This window comes from Hemitrygon akajei, chromosome 3 (genome assembly GCF_048418815.1).
Source record: "Hemitrygon akajei chromosome 3, sHemAka1.3, whole genome shotgun sequence".
NCBI lineage: Eukaryota > Metazoa > Chordata > Chondrichthyes > Myliobatiformes > Dasyatidae > Hemitrygon > Hemitrygon akajei.
Genome location: NC_133126.1, coordinates 13,793,439 through 13,808,257, shown reverse-complemented (window position 1 = coordinate 13,808,257; position 14,819 = coordinate 13,793,439).

Sequence of the window (14,819 nt, the reverse complement as noted above, 5' to 3'; positions counted from 1 at the left end):
TAGGCATGGTAGGAAGGGGTCCAGGTGGCTTGTGTGGAAGTACCATACTGTGCAACAAATTAACCTGGCACAAGCTGTGTGAAAATCCAGTCATCTGCTTGAACAGTTTAGATTTTGATGTCCAATCAAACAGTTAAAAGCAGCAATTTAGCTTTGACAGTTTGGTTCGGATATCTCGGTCGGAACTAGCAGATCAGGTTAACTGGTTTCCTGAAACCCACTGCCAGGACAGGGGTGTTATAGGGTAACACTGGGAGGGGGCAATGGTTGGGGAGGGCGCAGCTTGCTGGGGTTGGAATGATAGCAACATTCTTGAATGCATAAATTACTTATTCTTCTTGATTGGATCTTTATCTAGTTCCCAAACTGCTGCCAGTGATGATGACCTATTTACTGGTGAGAAAAAGATGTAACGGTTCAGAGTGACTCAGATGCAGAAAGAAAGCACAACAAGATATAATCTACTGCAAGGCTCCCATGATAGTGGCACGTGGTACGAAAGGTTCACCTTCCGTGACCTCAAGGTCTTCCAAAGATCTCTGCAGCCAATGGCTCAGTCGACAGCATTGGCTCTCTGATGGAATTTACAGCACAGTGCCAGCCCTTCAGCCCACAATGTTGTGCCAACCCTTAACCTATTTCAAGATCAATCTAACCCTTCATTCCCACATCGCCCTCCATTTCTCCATGAGTCACTTAAATCTCCCTCCATGTGGTCTTTACCGCCATCTTTGACAGGGCATTCCATGTACCTACCATTCTTTGTGTAAAGAAACTTATCTCTGCCATCCCTCATATTCTTCTCTCCAATCACATTTAAGTTATGCGTCCTCCTATTGACAGCACTGACCAAATTCCATAGGTAAAATATTTATTTGAACAAGTTGCTTGTGTCAGAAAGCTTTGTGGCCCTAAATGGCAGCTCACCAATGGTAGCATATCTCCAAACTGGTATCCGCTGTCCTCCATCAGGGATGCCTTGTCGAAATTTCAGTCAAATTGCTATCACATTCTAATGTTATAAGATTTGGCATTACTTACCACAAGCAGTTCCACAACAGAACTGCTGGTACTTTCCCCCAGCTGGTGCTTATAGAGTGTAAGTGAAACATAGAACATAGACCATTACCACACTGTGTAAACCCTTCCATTACAAAAGAGATGAGGAGGAATTTCCTTAGTCAGTGAGAGTAGTGAATTTGTGGAATTCATTGCCATCGATGGCGTGGAGTCCAAGTCATGGAGTATATTTACAGTGGAGGTTGTTAGGATTAGTCAGGGCATCAAACGTTACAGTGAGAAGTCAGGAGGGTGGGGTTGAGAGGGATAATAAATCAATAGTGGAGCTGAACGGCCTAATTCTGCTCCTATGTCTTATGGACTTGGGCCCACAATGTGGTACTGACCTTCTAACCTACTCTAAAATCATTCTAAGCCTCCCCTCCCACATATCCCTCCATTTTCTTTCATCCTACCTCAGAGTCTCTTCAATGTCCCTAGTGTATCTGCCTCTACCAGGGAGTGTGTCCAATGGGTTTTAATAGGGACATTTAACATCAGAGAAATGTATACAATATACATCCTGAAATTCTCTTTCTTATAGACAATAGACAATAGGTGCAGAAGTAGACTATTCAGCCCTTCATGCCTGCACCGCCATTCTGAGATCATGGCTGATCATCTACTATCAATACCTGGTTCCTGCCTTGTCCCCATATCCCTTGATTCCCCTATCCATAAGATACCTATCTAGCTCCTTCTTGAAAGCATCCAGAGAATTGGCCTCCACTGCCTTCTGAGGCAGTGCGTTCCAGACCCCCACAACTCTCTGGGAGAAGAAGTTTTTCCTTAACTCTGTCCTAAATGACCTACCCCTTATTCTCAAACCATGCCCTCTGGTACTGGACTCTCCCAGCATCTGGAACATATTTCCTGCCTCTATCTTGATCAATCCCTTAATAATCTTATATGTTGCAGTCAGATCCCCTCTCAATCTCCTTAATTCCAGTGTGTACAAGCCCAGTCTCTCTAACCTCTCTGCGTAGGACAGTCCTGACATCCCAGGAATTAACCTTGTGAATCTACGCTGCACTTCCTCTACAGCCAGGATGTCCTTCCTTAACCCTGGAGACTAAAACTGTACACAATACTCCAGGTGTGGTCTCACCAGGGCCCTGTACAAATGCAAAAGGATTTCCTTGCTCTTGTACTCAATTCCCTTTGTAATAAAGGCCAACATTCCATTAGCCTTCTTCACTGCCTGCTGCACTTGCTCATTCACCTTCAGTGACTGATGAACAAGGACTCCTAGATCTCTTTGTATTTCTCCCTTACCTAACTCTACACCATTCAGATAATAATCTGCCTTCCTGTTCTTACTCCCAAAGTGGATAACCTCACACTTATTCACATTAAACGTCATCTGCCAAGTATCTGCCCACTCACCCAGCCTATCCAAGTCACCCTGAATTCTCCTAACATCCTCATCACATGTCACACTGCCACCCAGCTTAGTGGATGCATTAGTGATAATTTTTCAAAACTCCTTAGATTCTGGATTAGTTCCTGAGGATTGGAGGGTGGCTAATGTAACCCCACTTCTTAAAAAAGGAGGGAGAGAAAAACCGGGGAATTATAGACCGGTTAGTCTGACATCGGTGGTGGGGAAAATGCTAGAGTTGGTTATCAAAGATGTGATAACAGCACATTTGGAAAGAGGTGATATCATTGGACAAAGTCAGCATGGATTTGTGAAAGGAAAATCATGTCTGACGAATCTTATAGAATTTTTTGAAGATGTAACTAGTAGAGTGGATAGGGGAGAGCCAGTGGAGATGTGGTATATTTAGATTTTCAAAAGGCTTTTGACAAGGTCCCACACAGGAGATTAGTGTGCAAACTTAAAGCACACGGTATTGGGGGTATGGTATTGATGTGGATAGAGAATTGGTTGGCAGACAGGAAGCAAGGAGTGGGAGTAAACGGGACCATGCTAGGGAACAATTTAATAGACTTATTACCGCAGGGTAGAAGCTATCCTTGAACATGGTGGTACGTATGTTCAGGCTTTTGTATCTTCTGCCCAGTGGGAGAGCGGAGAAGAGAAGGTCTGGGATGGTTGGGGTCTTTGATTATGCTGGCTGCTTTACTGAGTTGGCGAGCACTATAGACGTAGTCCATGGAGGGGAGGCTGGTTTCCATGGTGTGTGTGGTTCTGGAGACACCAGAGATTATGGAGATTATGGAGCAACACACACAAAATGCTGAAGAACTCAGCAGGTCAGACCATTTCTGAATAAAAAAAATTGATGTGTTTGTTGGCGAGACCCTTCATCGGGATGCTACCTCACCTTCATCATAAATGCTGCCTGACCTGCTGAGCACCTCCAGATTGGGTGTGTGTATGTGTTCCTCACAGTTGTGACTTGGCAGGAAACTTGGAGATGGCGGTACTTCTTGTTTTTATTTTGGAGTTTCAACGTCAGATATTTTATCCCTTTTGACCATGAAATAATCCATGGAAATTAGCCAAAGTAACTTTTAGGTTAATGAGTCATTATTGCAGGTATCAATGTAGAGAACTTATAACATCATAGCTTTTGTAGGACATTTCTCTACCACTGTTCTTCCCCACCCAATGTCATTTCATTAGCCAGTGTTTTCTTTGTTCCTCCCCAAGAAGCCACAGAGAGGCTGGTGGAAGCCAGACAGAGTTCTGACTCACATAACTGGTTCAGATCCAAGGTGAGATAGCCGCACTAACTGCTGCACCGCCACACTTCCCCAGAAAGTCCCCAATGGCTCTCCACCACCTTCTCAAGAGCTTTAGGACATCTATGTTCAACATTGAGACCAACAATTTCAGTTGTGGCCAATGGTCCCTTTTTTTCTGGTTTCTGCTTTGAACCCCTGTGCCTGAAGTATCTTCAGATTTGCCACCTGATGTTAGTCAGCTCTCAGGTGGACACTTTGAGAGACTTTGACATTGAAGGAACAATTCTTTTACAGTAGATTAGATCCTTTTTGTGGAAATGGCTACCATTGTAGAGATGCTGCTTCTCTGTCTCACTTGATGAAAGTGATGGCTGGAGAGTGGGTGGAAAAGTTCAGTGAATAAACTCAGAGTAAGTTGAATACTACAGTGGGAACTGACAGGTGACTTTAAGGGCATGAAGGATAGATGGTTGAACAGTATTCCTCTACTGCAATAACATTGTGACACAAAGTGTGAGAGTTTTTCATGTGACCAAGAACAGATTGATAGACAGGCCACACACACAAAATGCTGGTGGAACGCAGCAGGCCAGGCAGCATCTATAGGGAGAAGCACTGTCGGCATTTCGGGCTGAGACCCTTCGTCAGGACTCATACAGGCCAGCCTGTTTGTTTAATGTCAAATTGTTCATTTATTTCTTCTCCCTCTTTCCCCCTATATCTTCTTATAATTATCTTTCTCTTCCTTTTCTCTTTTCTTTCTTTATCTCTTTCTGTTTTCTCTCTCTTTAGAACATAAAACAATATAGCAGAGGAATAGGTCCTTCAGTCCACAATGTTGTGCTGAGACAAATAAACTAGTAATTAAATGTCTACTTAAAATAATCTGTTTTTCCTTCATGAGGTTCATATCCCTCCATTCTTTGCCCTTTAAAAACACAAAATGCTGGCAGAACTCAGCAGGCCAGACAGCACCTATGGGAGGAGGTAGTGACGTTTCGGGCCGAAACCCTTCATCAGGAGTGAAGTAACATGATGATGAAGAGTTTCGGCCCGAAAAGTTGTCACTACCTCCTCCCATAGATGCTGTCTGGCCTGCTGAGTTCTGCCAGAATTTTGTGTTTTTATTTATTTCCAGCATCTGCAGATTCACTCGTGTATTCTTTGCCCTTTATTGTTTCCTCTTTTACCTCTTTCGTTCTCACTTTTAGATATATTTGAAGCACAGGCTGATACATTTTTGATTAATAAAGACGTCAGATGCTGGAGTCAATTATAAAAGATGAAATAGCGGCACATTTGGATAGCAGTAACAGGATCGGTCCGAGTCAGCATGGATTTACAAAGGAGAAATAATGCTTGACTAATCTTCTGGAATTTTTTGAGGATGTAACTATGAAAATGGACAAGGGAGAGCCAGTGGATGTAGTGTACCTGGACTTTCAGAAGGCCTTTGATAAGGTCCCACATAGGAGATTAGTGGGCAAAAAAAGAGCACATGGTATTGGGGGTAGGGTACTGACATGGTTAGAAAATTGGTTGGTGGACAGGAAACAAAGAGTAGAGATTAACAGGTCCCTTTCCGAATGGCAGGCAGTGACTAGTGGGGTACTGCAAGGCTTTGTGCTAGGACTGCAGCTGTTTACAATATACATTAATGATTAAGATGAAGGGATTAAAAGTAACATTAGAAAATTTGCTGATGGCATAAAGCTGGGTGGCAGTGTGAAATGTCAGGAGGATGTTATGAGAATGCAGGGTGACTTGGACAGGTTGGATGAGTGGGCAGATGGCAGATGCAGTTTAATGTGGATAAATGTGAGGTTATCTACTCTGGTGGCAAGAACAGGAAGGCAGATTACTATCTAAATGGTGTCAAGTTAGGAAAAGGGGAAGTCAAACGAGATCTAAGTGTCCTTGTTCATCAGTCACTGAAAATAAGCATGCAGCTGAGCAGACGGTGAAGAAAGCTAATGGCATGTTGGCCTTCGTAACAAGGGGAGTTGAGTATAGGAGCAAAGAGGTCCTTCTGCAGTTGTACTGGGCCCTGGTGAGACCACACCTGGAGTATTGTGTGCAGTTTTGGTCTCCAAATTTGAGGAAGGACATTCTTGCTATTGAGGGAGTGCAGCGTAGGTTCACAAGGTTAATTCCCGGAATGGCGGGACTGTCATATATTGAAAGATTGGAGCGACTGGGCTTGTATACACTGGAATTTAGAAGGATGAGAGGGGATCTGATTGAAACATGTAAGAGTATTAATGGATTGGACACGTCGGAGGCAGGAAACAGGTTCCCGATGTTGGGGGAGTCCAGAACCAGAGGCTGGAGTTTAAGAATAAGGGGTAGGCCATTTAGAATGGAGTTGAGGAAAAACTTTTTCACCCAGAGAGTTGTGGATCTGTGGAATGCTCTGCCTCAGAAGGCAGTGGAGGCCAATTCTCTGGATACCTTCAAGAAAGAGTTAGATAGAGCTCTTAAAGATAGCGGAGTCAAGAGATATGGGGAGAAGGCAGGAACGGGGTACTGATTGTGGATGATCAGCCATGATCACAGTGAATGGCGGTGCTGGCTCAAAGGGCCGAATGGCCTATTCCTGCACCTATTGTCTATTGTTATGAGGGAAGGCTGAGTGGAAAACTAAATCAGGCAAGATCAAATGGTGGAGCAGACTCGATGGGACAAATGGTGTAATGCTTCTCCTATGCCTGGTAGTCTTTAGCATTTTCTCTTTCTGACACTACATCTTTCTTTCCTCTTTCTTTTTTATATACTGTAATAGGGAAGATGCAGTGGTACATGCACCTCCTCGGATGACTAAAAAATAAGTAGGAATTTCGGCACAGATAAAGCTTACTCACTCTGACTGGAATTTATGCTCCACAAGAGCCTTTTCCTGTCTCCAAGCTAGCTTTGGACATCACTTCCACTCTTCTCCTTCCCTCATTTGACTATCAATTGCCTCATTTGGATCCACCTATCACCTACCAACTCTTGTTCCACTCTTCCCTCCACCTTTATCTTGGATACAGTATCTCCCTTCTATCTTCCAGTCCAGACGGAGGGTCTTGATCAAAATGTGTAGTCTGTACATTTCCTTCCATAGATAATGCCTGACCTGCCGAGCTCCTCCTCAGCTTTGTGCATTGCTCCAGTGATCTTTTTTGTTGTTTCAGATTCCAGCATTGGCATTCTTTTGTGTCTCTTGAAATAATGGGCTTGGCTTTAAAATAAGAGCTTGCCCATTGAAGATGGGGAGGTGGAGGAGAAATTTTTCCGTCAAGGATTTGGATGAATTTGTGGAATTTTTTCTCCCACAGAGAAGAGCCTGAGACACTGAACATAACTGAGACTGAGACAGATGGATTTTCAGCCTTTAGGTAGGGAAATGCAGGACTCAGGGTGACCGGACAGAAAATAGAGCTGAAGATGAGCAATGCACACAAAATGCTGGAGGAACGCAGCAGGTCAGGCAGCATCTATAAGGAGAAGCGCTGTCGACGTTTCGGGCCGAGACCCTTCGTCAGGACTAGCGAAGATGAAGATGAGCCTGGCTTTTATTGAATACAGAAGGTCAAGGACTGATATTTCTTATGCTCTTGTATTGGAAAGACTTTCTGCAGCTTTTTCAAGAACATTAACGGTTGGGTTTAAGATGCTAGTGGATATTGACATACATGGTTCAGCACTTTGGGATAAATGGCAGAAAATTACACTCTGAGATTTCCAAAAAAAAACAGTTCGGTATAATGATCAAGAGGTTCTATAGTGAATACTAGTAGATCCTCCTCACCTAATCGTCAACTTGCAACATTAGTTCACCTCTAGAACACTAGATAAAGATGGTTACTGAAGAGAAGGGAGGAGGAGTGGGCAAAAGAGGTTTGGTAAGGCAAGTGCTGAGTCACTGGGAGGAACTCTGCAGGATGAGTAGCATTTGTAGGTAGTTGGGTTTCCCTGCCATCAGCTCAGTGTGAAATGAAGTGAAAGGTGAGGTGCTTCCTCTAACCATTCAAGCAATGTGTCGACGAGTAGGTCCCACACAGAACCAGCAAAGCATAGAGCAGGAAAGCACACAAAAACGGAAGATCCCAGGATCCACTGCGGCTGCAGGTTCAAAACATAGATAATTTAAAAAGACTCGGCTAATTCAAGTTCTTGGCCTGGTTGCATCAGACATTTCTAGTTGTGAAAGCTCACTAACTAACCAAATTCCTTGGTTGGTGGGAGTCACTTCGTCTTAATTACCTCAGGACAAGCTGGAGTCCCTGAAGCAATTATCGGTGTTTGTTAACACTGTACATGGTTCAGAATTGCATATAAATAAAACACAGGCAATTTTTATTTTACCTTTCTTTTTGCAGACCTGAAACCCTGGTAACTGCTTAAACAATCAGAAATCCCCAAAAAGCCTTGGTGCATTTCTTGGTCATTGAGACTTCTCCTTCAGCTGCCTGGTATACATTGGTTTTAAAAGAGTTATTTACTTATTCAGATACTGTGCAGAATAGGCCCTTTGGGCCCTTCGAGCTGCGCCGACCAACAATCTTAATCTTAGCCTAATCAGTGTGTTGCTGTCTGGTAGGGCTTGTTCTTCGCTGTATCTCGAAATAAATAAACAAATAACAATGCAGGATAAGCTGTAAAAGCTATTGAAAAAGTGCATTGCAGGAAAAGGATAAGCACAAGGTCATAACGAGGTAGACTGTGAGGCCAAGAGTCCATCTTATCGTCCCTTCAAGAGTCTGATTAAAGCGGTACAGAAACTGTCCGGGTGGTATGTGCTTTCAGGGTTTTGTATCTTCTGCCCAATGGGAAGGAGGAGAGAAGAGAGAATCCTTGGGGAGGATGGGGTCTTCAATTATGCTGGCTGGCTAACTGAGGAAGCATCATAGTCCATAGAGGGGAGCGAGGAGAGTGGAGACATGAGGGGAGAACCGAACTGCCAGTGCAAGTGTTGTATCCGAGCTCAATTTCACCCTCGCCATTCCCAACATCCTTTGCTCCTGCATGATTTACAAACTCGCCCTCTGCTCCACATTGATAAGTACAGTATTGCGCAAAAGTCTTAAGTACCCTTCCTACGTACATGTGCCTAAGATTTTTACACAGTATTGTACGTGCTGCACTGCTCTGTGCCTGTGCTTGCACATTCCTCTAGAAGAGATACTTGCATAGAAAATATAGAAACATAAAACCTGCAGCAGAATCCAGGCCCTTTGGCCCACAATGCTGTGCCGAACATGTTCTTACTTCGTAAATTATCTAGGGTTACCCATAGCCCTCTATTTTTCTAAGCTCCTTGTACCTATCCAGGAGTCTCTTAAAAGACCCTATTGTACCCGCCTCCACCAACTTTGCCGGCAGCCCATTCCATGCACTCACCACTCTGTGTAAAAAACTTACCCCTGACATTTCCTCTGTACCTACTACAAGCACCTTAAAACTGTGCTCTCTCGTGTTAGCCATTTCAGCCCTGGGAAAAAGCCTCTGACTATCCACACAATCAATGCCTCTCATCATCTTGTACACCTCTATTGGGTCACCTCTCATCCTCAGCCACTCCAGGGTTCACTCAACCTATTCTCATAAGGCATACTCCCCAATCCAGGCAACATCCTTGTAAATCTCCTCTGCAGCCTTTCTATAGTTTCCACATCCTTCCTGTGATGAGGTGACCAGAACTGAGCACGGTACTCCAAGTGGGGTCTGATCAGGGTCCTATATAGCTGTAACATTACCTCTTGGCACTTAAACTCAATCGCACGGTTGATGAAAGCCAATGCACCGTATACTTTCTTAACCACAGAGTCAACCTGCACAGCAGCTTTGAATGCCTGTGGACTCGGACCCCAAGATCCCTCTGATCCTCCACACTTCCAAGAGTCTTACCATTAACACTATATTCTGCCATCATATTTGACCTACCAAAATGAACCACCTCACACTTATCTGGGTTGAACTCCATCTGTCACTTCTCTCAGCCCAGTTTTGCATTCTGTCGATGTCTCACTGTAATCTCTGACTGTCTTCCACACTATTCACAACACCCCCAACCTTTGTGTCATCGGCAAATTTACCCCACTTCCTCATCCAGGACATTTATAAAAATCATGAAGAGAATTAGTCCCAGAACAGATCTCTGAGACACACCACTGGTCGCCGACCTCCATGCAGAATATGACCCGTCTACAACCATCCTTTGCCTTCTGTGAGCAAGCCAATTCTGGATACACAAAGCAAGGTCCCCTTGGATCCCATTATTACTCTTTCAATAAGCCTTGCATGACGAAACTTATCAAATGCCTTGCTGAAATCCATATACACTACATCTACTGCTCTAGCTTCATCCATGTGTTTAGTCACATCCTCAAAAAATTCAATCAGGCTTGTAAGGCACAACCTGCCTTTGACAAAGCCATGCTGACTATTCCTAATCATATTACACCTCTCCAAATGTTCATAAATTCTGCCTCTCAGGATCTTTTCCATCAACTTACCAACCAGTGAAGTAGACTCAATGATCTATAATTTCCTGGGCTATCTCTACTCCCTTTTTTGAATAAGGGAACAAAATATGCAAACCTCCAATCCTCTGGAACCTCTCCCATCCCCATTGATAATGCAAAGATTATTGCCAGAGGCGCAGCAATATCCTCCTTTGCCTCCCTCAGTAACTTGGGGTACATCTCATCTGGTCCTGGAGACTTATCCAACTTGATGCTTTGCAAAAGCTCCAGTACATCCTCTTTCTTAATGTCTACATGCTCAAGCTTCTCAACCCACTGTAAGTCATCCCTATAATTGCCAAGATCCTTTTCCGTTGTGTATACTGAAGCAAAGTATTCATTAAATATCTCTGCTATCTCCTCTGGTTCCATACACACTTTCCCACTGTCACACTTGATGGGTCCTATTCTCTCACGTCTTATCCTCTTGCTCTTCACATACTTGTAGAATGCCTTGGGGTTTTCCTTAATCTTGCTCGCCAAGGACTTCTCATGGCTCCTACTGGCTCTCCTAATTTCATTCTTAAACTCCTTCCTGCTAGCCTTATAATCTTCTAGATCTCTATCATTGCCTAGTTCTTTGAACCTTTTGTAAGTTTTTCTTTTCTTCTTGACTAGATTTTCAACAGCCTTTGTACACCACAGTTCCTGTCTTACCCCGTCTCATTGGAACATACCTATGCAGAACCCCACACAAATATCCCCTGAGCATTTGCTACATTTCTGCTGTACATTTCCCTGAGAACATCTGTTCCCAATTTATGCTTCCAAGTTCCTGCCTGATAGCTTCATATTTCCCCTTACTTCAATTAAACGCTTTCCTAACTTGTCTATTCCTATCCCTCTCCAATGCTATGGTAAAGGAGATAGAATTGTGATCATTATCTCCAAAATGCTCTCCCACTGAGAGACCTGACATGTCACTAGGTTCATTTCCCAGTACCAGATCAAGTACAGCCTCTCCTCTCGTAGGCTTATCTACATATTGTGTCAGGAAACCTTCCTGAACACACCTAACAAACTCCACCCCATCTAAACCCCTCACTCTAAGGAGATGCCAATCAATATTTGGGAAATTAAAATCTCCCTCCACGTTAACCCTGTTATTGTTACACCTTTCCAGAATCTGTCTCCCTATCTGCTCCTCGATGTCCCTGTTACTATTGGGTGGTCTATAAAAAGCACTCAGTAGAGTTATTGACCCCTTCCTGTTTCTAACTTCCTAACTTCCTGTTTCTAACTTCCTAACCTGTTTCTAACTTCAGTAGACAATCCCTCCATGACTTACTCCTTTTCTGCAGCCGTGACACTATCTCGAATCAGCAGTGCCACGCCACCACCTCTTTTACCTCCTTCCCTGTCCTTTCTGAAACATCTAAAGCCTGGCACTCTAAGTAACCATTCCTGTCCCTGAGCCATCCAAGTCTCTGTAATGGCTACAACATCATAGCTCCAAGTACTGATCCATGCTCTAAGCTCATCCACTTTGTTCATGATGCTTCTTGCATTAAAATAGACATAACTCAAACCATCGGTCTGAGCGTATCCCTTCTGTATCACCCGCTTATCCTCTGTCTCACACTGTCTCCAAGCTTTCTCTATTTGTGAGTCACTGTTCCTTCCTCTGTCACTTCAGTTCAGTTCCCACCCCCCAGCAATTCTAGTTTAAACTCTCTCCAATAGCCATAGCAAACCTACCTCCCAGGATATTAGTCCCTCTTGGATTCAAGTGCAACCCTTCCTTTTTGTACAGGTAACGCCTGCCCCAAAAGAGGTCCCAATGATCCAGAAATCTGAATCCCTGCCCCTGCTCCAATCCCTCAACCACGCATTTATCCTCCACCTCACTCTATTCCTATACTCTCTGTTGCGTTACACAGGCAGTAATCCTGAGATTACTACCTTTGAGGTCCTGCTTCTCAACTTCCTTCCTAACGCTCTGTAGTCAGTTTTCAGGGCCTCCTCCCTTTTCCTACCTACGTTGTTGGTACCAATATGTACAATGACCTCTGGCTGTTCACCTTCCCACTTCAGGATATCGTGGACGTGATCAGAAACAATGCAGACCCTGGCAGCTGGGAGGCAAACTACCATCCATGTTTCTTTCCTGCATCCACAGAATCATTTGTCTGACTCCCAGAGCCCCTGTTACTGCTGCCATCTTCCTTTCCCTACCCTTCTGAGCCACAGGGCCGGAAAGGTATTCTGAGAATAGAAACTGTCCAGTATTTCACTATTTGATGATCTCTAATCTTAAGAGCATTCCCCAACTCAGTATTTGGTTTCCCAACATGAAAAGGATCCCAGAAATAAAAGGGATTGTACATTCTGTTGCTTTTACTGTGTGGAATGGGTGGGAATTAGTTTTTAAGAGCACAGAAGCACAGAATCACTCTTGACTCTGCACTGAGAATTGGTTCCAAGACCTTCATGACCCAATTGTGGTAGTAACGTTATGATTTCCAGCGCTGATAATCTTACACCTTATTGTATACCTGCACTGCACTTTCGCTTGAGTTGTTGCACTTTACTCTGCATTCTGTTATTGTTTTACTTTGTGAAATGCACTGTGTAATGATCTTATCTCTATGAAAAGTATGCATGAAAAGCTTTCCACTGTATCTCTGTAGATGTGACAATAATAAACCAATTCCTATTCCAAGTCAGATGCTGGCAGAAGATAGACATTCATCCCACACAGATGGAAGATTGACGTGCACTATTGTAATAAGAGAAAAAAACACCAGATCCAGTTACTGATCCTGATGATTTTGACTGTTATTCAAGATGGATACAGGTAAATAAACATAAGAACATAAGCTTCATATTGAGAGGCCTAGAATAAGCTCACTCAACTTCACTCACGCCATCACCAAATTCTTTCCATATCTATGGACTCACTTTCAAGGACTCTTCGTCTGATGTTGTCAGTATGTATCCCTTGCTCATCAATTAATCAATCAATTAATTAATTGTTCTTTTGTATTTGCAGTTTGCATTATTTTGCACATTGTTTAGTTGTCCATCCTGTTGGGTACAGTCTTTAATTCTGTTATGCTTCTTGGATTTACTGTGAATGCCTGCAAGAAAACAAATCTCATGGTTGTGCAGTATATGTACTTTGATAATAAACTTACTTTGAAGTTTTGATCTTTGAATATAAAATTAAGAATTTACTGCTGAGGTTTTAGAAGGCTTTGGTCAGACCACATTTGGAATATTGTGAGCAATTCTTGGCTCTGTATCTATGGAAAGGTGTGTTGGTGTTGGAGAGGTGCAGAGGAGGTTAACAAGAATGATCCTGGGAATGAAAGGCTCAACATATGAGGAGGTTTTGATGGCTCAGGACCTGTAATCGATGAAGTTCAGAAGAATGAGGGGGAATCTCTATGAAGGCTACTGCAAGGCCTGGGTAGAATAGATGTGACAAGGATGTTTTAATTAATAGGAGAGTCTTGGATCAAAGGCACAGCCTCAGAATAGAGGGATATCCTTTTGGAACCAAGATGAGGAGGATCTTTTTCATCCAGAGGGTAGAGAATCGGTGGAATTTGTGACCATGCAGGGCTGTGGAGGTCGAGTCATTGGGTATAATTTAGGCAGAGATCGATAGGTTCTTAATGGTTAAGAGTTATGGGAAGAAGGCAGGATAATAGGTTTGAGAAAAAAAGACAGCCATAGTTAAATGGCAGGGCAGACTCAATGGACTGAATGGCCTCACTCTGCTCCTCCACCCTATGGTCTTACGGTCTCCTAGTTTATCACTGTTTAAGATCTAAAGTTAGCGACCTTAGGCTCGGCACTGATGACAACAGGGTCTCATTTTTAATTTTCCTAGACCTAAGTGCTACCTTCGATACAATTGACCCCAACGTTCTTCTAGATTGCCTTGAGAGACGGGTTGACCTCATTGGTAGTGCCCTTCATTGATTTCTCTCATACAGCTGAGAGAGAATTTTTTTTGTCTGTCTTGGAGACCATTTTTCTAAGAGATACGATGTACCTTTTGATGTTGCTCGGGGAAGCTGTCTTGGCCTACTCCTCTCTTTATGCATACTCTTTTTAGGAGACATCATTAAAGAGCATAAATTTGATTTGCTCTTCACTAACGTCAGTTTTTCTTTTAATTTTATATTTGTACTTTATCCTATTGTAAAGCAGTTCGAGCTGCATAATTTTTATGGAAAATGCTCTATAAAAATCTACTATTGTTATTGCTATTAATATTTACCTCATGAAACTAAAATGTTTTAGGGCAAAGTTTTAAAATATAAGATTATTTTCATCAACGTAGAAAGGAAGAAAGCTCATTTGAATGTCGCTGGTGCTTGAGTTCAAATGACAGGCCTCCTAACGGTGTTGTAAAATGATACTATACAAAGTGAAGTAGGACCCAGTTTTGTGTCCTATTCCTGTGTCTGATCAAAGATGGTCTGAAGGTGACAGTCTGTCAGAATGGCTGTGCGACTTTTCCTTCTTCTACCTTAATCTGAGTGGACCTTCCATCTTAATCTGAGTAGGCTCTGGAAACCTGTGCCAACCAAGTGGTGGGCATGTTCAAGAACATCTTCAATCTCTCACTGCTGTGGTCAGAGT